The sequence below is a fragment of the Eutrema salsugineum genome, unplaced genomic scaffold (assembly GCF_000478725.1).
Source record: "Eutrema salsugineum unplaced genomic scaffold, Eutsalg1_0 scaffold_4, whole genome shotgun sequence".
Classification (NCBI taxonomy): domain Eukaryota; kingdom Viridiplantae; phylum Streptophyta; class Magnoliopsida; order Brassicales; family Brassicaceae; genus Eutrema; species Eutrema salsugineum.
Genome location: NW_006256686.1, coordinates 14,170,600 through 14,182,561, shown reverse-complemented (window position 1 = coordinate 14,182,561; position 11,962 = coordinate 14,170,600). Strand labels below are relative to the sequence as shown.

The window sequence follows — 11,962 nt, the reverse complement described above, 5'->3', positions numbered from 1 at the left end:
GACAGCTCCCACGGCATAGTCAGATGCATCAGTCACCACTTCGAAAGGTAAAGACCAATCGGGAGCTTGTACAATTGGTGCACTGATCAAAGCCTCCTTGATCCTCTTAAACGCTTCCTCACACTCTTCATCAAAGATAAACTCCACCTCTTTGCACAATAGCTTAGTTAAAGGCCTAGCTATCTTGGAGAAATCCTTAATGAACCGCCTATAGAACCCAGCGTGCCCAAGAAAGCTTCTTATCCCTTTTACAGAATTCGGAGCTTGTAGGTTCACCATTACCTCGATTTTGGCCTTGTCTACCTCAATTCCCTTCTCTGATACCTTGTGCCCCAAGACAATGCCTTCTTGTACCATGAAATGACACTTCTCCCAGTTCAATACAAGCCTATGCTCCTCACATCTCTTTAGAACCTGAGAAAGATTAGCAAGACATTCGGAGAAAGAGGAACCGTATACGGAGAAATCATCCATAAACACCTCAACTTTCTCTTCAATTAGATCAGAGAAAATGTGCATCATGCATCTTTGAAAAGTGGCCGGTGCATTACACAAACCGAAAGGCATTCTCCTATAAGCATAAGTGCCATAAGGGCAAGTGAATGTCGTTTTCTCTTGGTCTCTTGGATCTATTGGTATTTGGAAGAATCCAGAGTATCCATCGAGAAAACAGAAGTAAGGATGATTGGCTAATCGTTCAAGCATTTGATCAATGAATGGTAAAGGGAAATGATCTTTTCTTGATGCGGAATTCAATTTCCTATAGTCAATGCACATGCGATGGCCGGTTATAGTTCTTTGGGCTATGAGTTCATCCTTATCATTTTTTACCACCGTGATACCACCTTTCTTGGGCACAACGTGCACAGGTGATACCCACCGAGAGTCAGAGATTGGATATATGATCCCTGCCTCAAGGAGCTTTAGTATCTCCTTCTTAACCACCTCTTTGAGGTTCGGGTTAAGGCGACGTTGGTGCTCAATAGAGGACATGGCTTGGTCCTCCAGGTGGATCCGGTGAGGGCATATATCAGGAGAGATTCCTCTTATGTCGGCCAAGGAATACCCTATTGCTCTCCTGAATTTCTTGATTTCATTAAGCAATGCACGTTCTTCATGTTCAAGCAAACTATCGTTTATGATCACAGGGAAAGTGGAGTTCAAGCCTAAGAACGCATACCTGAGCCCTGTTGGTAGAGGCTTGAGCTCAACAGGTGGAGCGTCTGCCTCATTCCAATCGGTATCAAAGCTACATTGGCCCGGAACAGCTTCCTCGGCCTTTTCCTTGTTCTCGCGCGGATTACCATCGTCCTTGATATGAGTTGCCACGGCCATGATATCCCGAGGTGTCTCCTCTGTTTCCATGGACCCCTCGCTGTCTAAAATGTCGAGGCCACTCTTTCTGAGCTCCAAGAACCTAGCCTCAGCTCCAAGTTCCTTCGGTTGGTCCAAAAGTTGCTTGTACACCTCGCTTTCCTCGTTCAAGTACCCGTGCTCGCTTTGTTCACGTGTAAGGACCACTTGTAACGGATCCTCTGCGTTCAACTCTTCCAGGAGCTCATCAGCTAGCTCCTCCATCACTTCCACATAGAAAACCTGACCTCCAATAGTCGGTTTCTTCATCATCTCTTTCACATTGAACTTCATATGCTCGGAACCGATGTGTAGTTCAATCATTCCTCCTCTCACATCTATAATGGCTCCTGCGGTCGCTAGGAACGGTCGGCCCAAGATGATAGGGTCCAATGGTTCCTCGTCCATCTCAAGAACTATGAAGTCCGTGGGGATTTCTATCTCACCGATCCTTAAAGGTAAATCCTCAAGCAAACCCACCGGTAAGCGAACCGATCTATCAGCTAGTATAAGAGAAATCTTGGCCGGCTTGTAACTTTTGTATCCCAATCTCTTCGCCACCGTGTATGGCATTAAGCTCACAGAAGCTCCTAGATCACACAAGCAGTTTGAGAACTTCAAGTGACCTAAAGCACACGGTAAGGTAAAGCTGCCCGGATCGGATAGCTTCCTTGGTATAGACCTCCTTTGTATTATGGCGCTGCATTCATGGCTCAGTATTACCATACCCTGGAGCTCCTTTGTCTTGTTGAGGATCGCATCTTTTAGAAACTTCCCGAGCTGTGGTATAGCTAAGAAAGCATCTATAATGGGTAAGGTGAGTTGCGTGTTCTCCAAGTGTTTCTCAAAGACCGCTTTGGCTTTGTCTAAGATTTTCTTCTTGAAACGCCCTGGGAACGGTATCTTGGGTTGGTAAGGTGGTGGTGGAACGTATGGCTTTTCAAGCTCAGTTGTCTTTTCCACCTCTTTTCCTTTGTCCTTGATCGGTTCTTTCTCAAAATCCGCTTCTTTACACGCATCACCTGAGGCTGCCTCCCCCTCTGATTGCTCATTGGCCTCAATGAGCGTAGTTTTAGGCGTTGGAGCTTGTAGTTCTTTACCACTTCTCAATGTAATGGCGTTCACATACTCCTTGGGGTTTGGCTCCGGTTTACCTGGTAAAGCCGGGCCTCGGGATGATGTAGAGGCTTGATTCTGCTTAAGCTCTCTGATATCTTGCTGCATTGTCGCGTGCTGGCTCTCAACTCTCTGTTGACCCTGTAACAGTTGCTGTAATATCCCACAGACGTCGTTTCCCATCTGATTCTGACCCGTTCCCTGATGCTGTCGCTGAGGACCCATCGGCTGCGGATTGAACCCTGGTGGAAAATTGTGATGCTGCGGTTGGCTGGTGAAGTTGTTACCCTGAGCTGCTTGATTCTGTTGAGTGTAGCCGTGCTGTTGCCCACTAAACTGTTGCTTGGGCTGGAAGGTATTCTGATAAGGAGCCTTTTGAGCGTAGCTTTGTTGTTGTTGCGGAGCAGGGTAGACTTGATCGTGAGGGTTAGCTACATTTGGGTTTCTGTATGAGAGGTTTGGGTTACTGTTGTAGTTGTTGAACCGCTGATACCTCTGCTGGTTCCCTATGTAGTTCAGCTCCTCTTGAGTTAGACCATCTTCGTTTACATTATCAAAACTTGGCCCTTGCTCATCAAACTCGCCTACAAAGTGTATTGGCTTTTGAGTCGCCATCAGAACTTTGTCAAGCTTGCTCTGAAGCTCTCTGATATCCTTTTTCATACGCTGTTCTTCACCAGAGCCCTCTGTACGGTTTGCTCTATCAAAGTCGTCGCCATAAGTATCATTAGACATGGCTAGGTTCTCGACTAGTTCCATTGCCGCATTGATCTCCTTCCCAAGAAAATTTCCATTTGAAGCTGTATCGAGTTGGTTTCTGATCTTGGGGAGTGCACCTCGGTATAAAGTACTCAAGAGGGATGCCTCTGAGAAGCCGTGGTGTGGGCATTGGTTAGTATAGCTTCTAAACCGTTCCCAAGCTTCGCTAAAGCTCTCGTTGTTGTGCTGCGTGAAGCTTGAGATTTGGTTTCTGAGCTTAGCCTGATATATTCATAAAACTTTGATAAGAACGCCAGTTTACACTGCTCCCAGGTTTGTATAGAACCCCTCGGGAGGTTCTTTTCCCACTGGTGAGCTTTATCACCGAGGCTGAATGGGAACAAGCGTAGCTTGAAGCTATCTTCCGAGACACCATTGATCTTAGTTAGGTCGCAAACCCGATCAAACTGATCTAGATGCTCAAGAGGGTCTTCTCCGGCTAGACCGTGGAACTTTGAGTTCTGCACCATGTTGAGTAGGGAAGCTTTAACTTCAAAGTTGTTGTTTTGAACCGGTGGAGCTTGAATCCCAGCTCGGTATTGGTGCGCATTAGCTCGGTCGTTCTCTCCAACAAAGACCGGAGGAGGTTGTCTCTGAGCTTGTGGCGGTGGCGGATGAACATGGTGGGCTTGTTGCTCGTTTCTATTAGCTTGTTGTTGGTTTTGCTGAGCAAGCCTTTCGTTCCTCTGACCATGTTGTTGGTTAACATAAGCTTGTTGTTCATTCCTGCCTGCCTGCGCCTGATTAGCATGAGCCTGGTGTTCGGCGTCGTGAGCCTGTTGCTCGATCCTTTGCTGTTCTGCCATTCCAAGTCGTTCAAAATGCCGTTCCCTCTCGCGAGCTCGCCTCTCAATCCGGTTGATGTTGTCGTCGTACGGTAGAGGCGGTTCTGTGCTCCGAGACCTGGTTTTCATGCACCTGAAAGCAACACAAGAACTTGCAAAGAAGTGAGTAAAACAAAGAAAGGTAAAATCTTGAACTCAAGAACAAACAAAAGACTAATGCTCCGACAAGTTGGCAACGGCGCCAATTGATAGATAGGACTTTTATAGGACTCAGGGCTATCAATCCCCTTTGTCGAAGTAGCACAAAGAGGTATCAATCCAGACAAGTCAACGAGACACTAGACTATGATGTTTGTTCATTTAAGTCAAGACAAAAGGTGAAGGTTTTGAACTAAGCTAAGTAACAAACGATTAAGCATGAAAGGTAAAGCAAATGATTAGATCTAAACAGAGACAGGATGCAAATAATAACTGAACGATTCAGATGATGATAATATGTAATAAAGCAAGGAACTTTAGACGAGATACTTGACTCGGATGCTTCCAAGTTCAACTAGTTGGTTAATGTATCAAAACATCAAGCAGTTTCATTTAACTTTGAACTCAAGGCATGTTAATCTTCTCATGAAAGTATTAAGCATCTAAACTGATCCTCCTTCATACCAAAAATGTCTTTTGAGAAGCATCGAATCAATCAGCAATAAGAATCAGTTCAAAAATGTCATTTAAGAGAACGAACTATCACTCTCGTGATGAAAGACTCTTAAACCCATAACCGAGTGGTTCAGACATTTCTACGAACACTTTTGATGCGAGATATGTCTCAGATCTGAACCTCAAGTGATGTGCTTGGATCCAGCCTAGAGATCTCGTCGGTTAAAGAATGAAACATGCAAGACTAGACACCTAAACCCACTAATCTACCTTGAAAGCACCCTAATCTACTCGTCTAAAGCCGCTTAAACGACTACTCACTAATCATAACGAGCTCACTAAGTCCTTTGCAAGACGTGTAGCTGGTCATGATGAGGAGTTTAATGTTAGATGATCAAAGAAATAAAGAAAGAACAAGATTTCTCATGCAAAAGCGAGATATCGGATTAGAATCATCCAGTTTCACCAAAGAGGCAAGTTCTTGAAGCTAAAAACAGATAAGAGATAAGATGATTAGGTTTTTAGTCTCAAAATGTATATATAGCAAAGGTAAAGTGTCGCGGGTCAGCCCGGAACAAACCGGGTACTGAACCGCGTTCTTGGGCTGATGGGTGAGTGCCACGGTGTGTCGGAGAGTGAAGCCGAGGTCTTCATGTCGAGGAGCGCACGTGAGTCCAGATCCAAATGAAGATCTCGTGAAGAACACGGCAAGAACATGCATGAACCCTAGTCTTTGATCCATCTTCACGTGTGTGTTTTTGAGCAGCTTTGTTCTTGATTCTGGGCTTGTGACAATGGACCTCGGGATAAAATGCCGAGGCGCTTGGACGTCGAGGGGTTCGGGAGAATAGGGTCCGGCATGCACGCCGAGGTCGCTACACCGAGGTGCATGTTCAACACTTAGTCGTTTCCAGCTCCTTTCTTACGTGTGCATGCCTTGATCCCAACGTGCCGAGGTATCTATACGAGGCCTAGCTCAGGATACTTCCAAAATATGAGCCTTGACTTGGCTGATGTCGAGGTAATGATGCCGAGCCCTGAAGAAACACTTAGCGCGTATCGCAACATATTTGGGCCCGTATCGACCATGTCGCCTTCCGGCGGCAGTAACTTTCGACCCACGACTCCGAATGCTCTGAGACCAGTTTCATAGTCAAGGTGACTCAATAAACTCGAACTTTGGTGAAGAAACCGTCGGAGCTTGGGAAGTGGAAGGCTTCCTGGATTTCATATCTTTGAACCGCATTGGAATCACCGGGAAATAAGCTGTTTGGACCGGTGTGAACTCCGGAGACTTTATCTTTCAAACCACTCGTCCGAATTTAGCGATCCCAACCGTTCTGAAAAGGTCTTTCAAAGCTCTCAAACTTTGATGAAGACCGGGCAAGCTGGTTCGGTCCGGAAAGGTTCCGTCCGCCGTGATCTTTGTACTCCACCGTTCGGTTCTCGGATGCGCGTAATGTTGGTGCATCTTCCGGAAGCTGTATCTTTCTCCCCACTGGTCCGAATTGGATGATTCCAACTGTTCTGGGATCTTTGTTTTATTATCTCCAACTTTGCTGAAGACCCCGCCAACTGGTTCGGACCGGATGGTTCCCCGGATTGCTGATCTTTGAAACGCACGGACAAGGACAAATTTTGGTCGAGAAAAGCTTCCCGCGGTAAGGAAAATGGCCGAGGGCTGTGTACCGCGGTAAGCTTTTTGGTCGTAAAAATTCCTTCGCCTCGGCCAAAAACTCAACCCGCGGTATTTACACCTGATCTTCGACCCAGGCTGACTTTGGTCGATCGGTACGGACTTTGGTCGGTGCTGAGCGATCGGTAAGCTTTTTGGTCGAGGTTGAACGATCGGTAAGGATTTTGGCCGAGGTTTCTTGCCGTCCGGTAAGCGATTCGGCCGAGAGATTCCTCCAAGCGGTTTTCACCATTTTTGACCCTTTTCTTCACCGTCTTCTTCTCTGCTCCTCTTCTTAGGCTCCAAATGACTCCCCAAGCACCTGATAAAGACTTCAAAACATGCAAAACTCTTTGGGACCTAATGCAAGCCCTAAATCCTATTTTCATGCCTAAAGACTCAATTTACATGGGGAAAACACATAATGAGGACTCTAAAATGCACTCTAAATGATGTAAAATATAGACATATCAGATTCGAAACAATGGGATGTTCCCTTTCTGAGAGAATATTTCCAACCTCAGGATGTTACCCTTATCTTTGGGTTGAGGCCAACCCGTAATCGAAATTTGGATGGCTATGCATGGAATCATACAAAGTTAGGGTTATACTCTGTAAAATCAGGCTATGATCTGATTAGAAGGATAAAGTTCGAACAAGAAGCTGCTGTGATGAGAGAACCAAGTATAAGGGCCTTTCTGAGTCATGTGTGGAAAGTCTACACACCTGGAAAATTGAGACATTTTATGTGGCAAGTCCTTTCAGGATGTGTGGCTACTTGTCAGAATCTTACATATCAACATCTAGGCTCCGATAATCGATGCCCCCGTTGTGGGGATATGGAAGAGTCCATAAATTACCTTATTTTTTATGTCTCCCGGCTTTACAAGTCTGTGCGTTATCAGACTTTCTGTCCCTTCAGGCTTCTTCCCAAGTACATCTATTTACCAAAATATGAGTTTCCTTTTTTTGGGAAATCAAAAGAGATATAAATTACAGATCTCGAAAAAGATATGTATCCTTATATCCTATTGTTTATTTGGAAAGCTAGAAAATACTAGATTTTTAAAGGGAAAGAAATTTCCCTAGGGGATACTATGATGACAGCGAAGGTGGAAGCTGAGTGTTGGAGAATTGCGAATCAACCTATGGACGATGATGACCAAGACGCAGGAACAACACAACCGCCTCCGGCCTCAACATCTCTTCCGGAGATTCAGCAAAGGCCGAGATGTAGAATTGATGCCTCTTTGATTGATCATGGCCCGGTTAGCGGCCTTGGATCGAGTTTAAAAGATGGCAGAAGAGAAGAGATGTTTGGAATTCAGGGATGCAATAGAAACCTTTCGGCTCTCCACGCCGAGATGGATAGCCTCCTCTGAGATATGGCCTGCTTTAGTGACAGACAGATGACCTCGGTTCACTTCCAAAAAGATTGTTCAGACCTACTGAGGATGACTGAATTCCCAACTGATTGGCCATCCTTTTTTCAAAACTGGAATATTTTCGTACCCTGCGAGAGAAGTATTTGGAGTTCACTCTATCCCATATCCCTAGATCTTTAAATGTTTGGGCTGATAGTCTTGCGAGAGGAGCCCGTGCACGAGACATTATTTATTCCCAAATCTATCATACCGAGCCAGATGAGGATGGTTTACGGACTAATCCTCTAATTAGCCACATGTGATGTAATAGTTGGATAGAGGAAAAAAACTAACCGATATACAAAATCAATTTCAAACAGATCAAACCGATATACTAAAAGTGTACTTCACATAGCAAAACCAGAACAGATACACCAATTTCAAACCAACAACATCAGGCTGCATCTAAGCCGGACATCTCATCTGTCTTGTGTTTGGACTTCCCCTCTTTGCACCCTTTTTCGTCTTGGGACGGTTCCGAGTTTCTGGAGCTTTCCAAGATTCTGGAGCTTCTAGAGCTTCTTCTTGTTCATAAAAATATTAAGTATAACTAAGTAGTATTACTTATAATAAGTAAGTAGTATTACCAAAAATAATTAACTAGTATCACCTAATATAACTAAGTAATATTACTCAAATATACCTAAGCAGTATTACCAGATATACCTAAGGAGTATTACCAGATTAACCTAAGTAATATTACCAAATATTCATAGATTTCAAACACAAATACCTGATCTCCATTTCTTCCCTTTTTTGCACGTCTAATCTCATACTGCTGTTTACACACCGTCTACTTTTTCTTCGCCTTCTTCTTCTCAATAGGCTCACCTCCCTTAACCTTCTCTCTTCTCACTTCTTCTTATTCTTTGACTTCTGCATCTGCCTCTGCCTCTGCCTTTTCCCCTGCCTCTGCCTCTGTCTCTTCTTCTTTCTCGGAGACTTCTTTCTTGGAGTCTTCTTTCTCACGTCCTTCTCTTGGCTCTTTCTTGTCTTCCTCGACAGAGTTCGATCTTGCATCAATGCTAACGATGCTGTTCTTTAGTCGGCAAACCTTTGAATGTGATTGGTCGGAACTTTTGTTTGTACATCCAAAGACAACCCCTTTCTCCCTTTTAACATATTCTCTGTATTTGCTCTTAAGCATTGGGATTGCCTCAAAATCTAGAAGCTGCAAATAACAAACCTATTTAGAAACACTTGAATAACACACATCCAAAAGGATAATTATCCACATTGATAATACTAGTTTTTACCTCAAAAGGAGTAATAAAGCTAGGAAAGGTCCATGCATCAGTTTGGGAGACTGATAACACCGTATTTGTACCCATTTTCACCATTGATTTCAATTTTCAAAGTTTTAAATCAGTTTTAGGAACTTTTATTATGATTTCTCTATATTTGTAGTTTCAAGGCTCTTTTCACGAAACTTAGGGAAAAAGATGACAAAATGGAAGAAATCAGAGTCAGACCGTCATAAGTTCAGCCTCAAATAAAGACTTTCTAACCGTCCGATGCATCTAAAATTTGAAGGCATTCAAGAGGAGACAACCAGCTTTCCATAGCACTTTACATCAGGAAGATCCAACGGTGCAATCAAAAGATACATGGAGAACAAGTTGACCAAATTCACCAGTCGCGGAAGACTCTCACCCGCGGCAACCAAGCATTTTACCTGCCCCAGAAGACTCTCACCCCCGGTGGAACCATGCCGAACCACAAGGCCCAACATCAAAGTCCATTTTGCCATTCCTCTTCAGAGGAGCCCTTAATGAGACCTGGAAAACCTTATGACCTATAAATACATTTCTTAGCAGTCCTAAACAGGTTTATGGTCTTGTTCTGAGATTTTAAGCCACCAAACTTTGTTTTCTAAGGTTAGGCGATGGAGAAGGGAAATCTTCCATGGGTCCATTGTTCTTTCGCCTTTCTATCTAATTAACTTTTCTGTTTCATTTTTTGCATTCTGTTATGTCTTTTATCATTCATTGCATCATATAGATCTGTCCCAGAGAGTCAAGTTGCTAAAGAGTCATCGATTGGCATACATGTTCGATTAGGATTTCTATGTTTCGAACACCCTTGAGATATTCTTTTAGTAATTCATTGGCATTGCATTTTATTTTCCGTAAATATTATATTAGGTTTAGTTTAAGACCCATAACCAAAAACCTTATACCCCAATGAGTTTATGATGTTGCTTACTCTCCTAATTTGGTGTTATTGCAGATTAGACATCTTCCCAGTGGATCGACACCCTAAGTCCTATAACGTACATTTGTGCACTTGCAGATCCCGGCAACGTTAAACTTCGGACCAATGGACTTGCAAAAACATTAGCAACCCTAGGCCCACCAACCAAGTTTTTGACGCCGTTTCCGGGGAAGATTTTAGTCGCTGGAGGTCTAAACCCAAGAGGTTGAAGCCGCAGATGACTATATATATGTCGAGTTTCTGCCAAAACACCATAGGAAGTAAACCAAACTCATAAACACCCTTGCTTTTTCTTTTTCTGCTTATTCTTTCTTCTGCTTGCCCTAGTTTCAGAATCCTTGAAGCATGAATCATCCAAGAAGAAACCCTAATCCCGAGCATAGGTTTTGCAACCTGTGTGAAGCTCCATGCACATGTTATTCACCATTCAGGCATGATTCCAATCACCTGGATCGGAACCCTCATCCGAACCACCACTATGGAGACTCGCGAACTCCAAGCCACCGAGATGTGCCCTATTCGCCACACCTGGTGAACTGTAGACCATCTCATCCCTTACCTCATCAGATTTTGCATCAGAGCACTGAGACTGATTGATTTAGGCTCCAACTGAATCAATTAGAAGCTATGCTATATCAATACCTTGAATTCCAAGTTGTCACCTAAGCCACCCTTTACAACAGGATCGATGCTCTCACCAACCATGTCAAATCGCTGTAAGAGCTGCACTCAAAGGATATTTCTGCGCCAAAAGAGAAGATAGAAGCTTTTGAGGAAGAGAAACCAAGATAGAAGTATGATATCCTTCAAGGGTTCATCGATGCCAAAGCTGCAGAGCTAGAGATAAAGGAAGCCAATGAGTTTGCTTCATGGTACAGAGGAAGGACAGATGGTGAACTTCAAGAGATTGAATTTCGCCTAAGCAAGCTTGAGCACAAGATCAAGGAAACCATTTATGATATAAATTATCTCTAAGTGCCAAGAAGACACAACCCTTATGGTGAAGAAGATCTTTGAGAATCATAAGAAGAATTCTGTTGTCCATAATTAACAAGAAGAAGAAGAATCAACCAACTCTGATGCAGGAGATCATATAAAGGACATCCCAAATAACACTGAAGACATCCTGGTTGAGCAAGAGGAAGGAGCATCTGAGAAGCTTTCGGAGCTCCCCACCACGGCCACGAGGACTTCATCCACTGCCAGACCCATCTCTACCGCGGGTGCGATGCCTTCACCCGCGGAGGACCGCCCTTTCCTCCTAAGCTCGCAACACCAAGTCCCTGAGGATCCAGAGGAGCATTACTCTCACATACCATGCATGATGATCAAAGAAAGTGAACCAGATGTCATAGATGTGGAGGATGAATCACCTAGGAAGATTGAAATGCCTTACATATATTCAATCATCTGTTTTGATGCAGCAAAGTTTTACTGTGACTCTTACTATGCATTTGAGGCACCAGACCATCCACAGGAAAGACCAGTTCGAACTCCGCAAAAAGTTCAAGACAAAGGTCAATTTCTTATCTCTTGTGACATTACAGGTGAAAGATTCCTCAATATTCTTTGTGATTATGGAGCTTGCATTAACATGATGTCCAAAGCTACTGCTTTGAGACTTGGCATTAAGCACATTTCAAGTACCAGGAAAAAGATTAGTTTAGCAGATGATTCAAGTGCAATCCCAAGAGGGATAGACCGAGATATTCCTCTAAGAATTAGAGATTGCATAGCACATGTCAATCTATACATAGTAAAGACCAAAGATGACTCATATCCAGTTATCCTTGGATGGCCTTTCTTAGAAACTGCTGGAGCCATCATGGATTGGCCTAACCGGAGAGTTTCTTTTGCAAATATCGACAAGGACATCTTCTATGAAGGTACACCGCTTAAGAGCAAAAGAGAAAAGCATAAAGCTCAGGCATTTGAACTAGAAGAAATCTGGAGTGATGAAGAACCTGCAAGAGAGAACAGGA

The 11,962-nt window shown here is 43.8% G+C and overlaps 1 non-coding gene across 1 annotated transcript; it reads left to right on the top strand.

The window, feature by feature from the left end:
• The first annotated feature begins 3,340 nt into the window (after positions 1-3,340).
• LOC112084697 lies at positions 3,341-3,447 on the top strand. Its single transcript, XR_002898358.1, has one exon. It is a non-coding gene; the product is annotated as a small nucleolar RNA R71 (small nucleolar RNA).
• Positions 3,448-11,962: the final 8,515 nt, after the last annotated feature.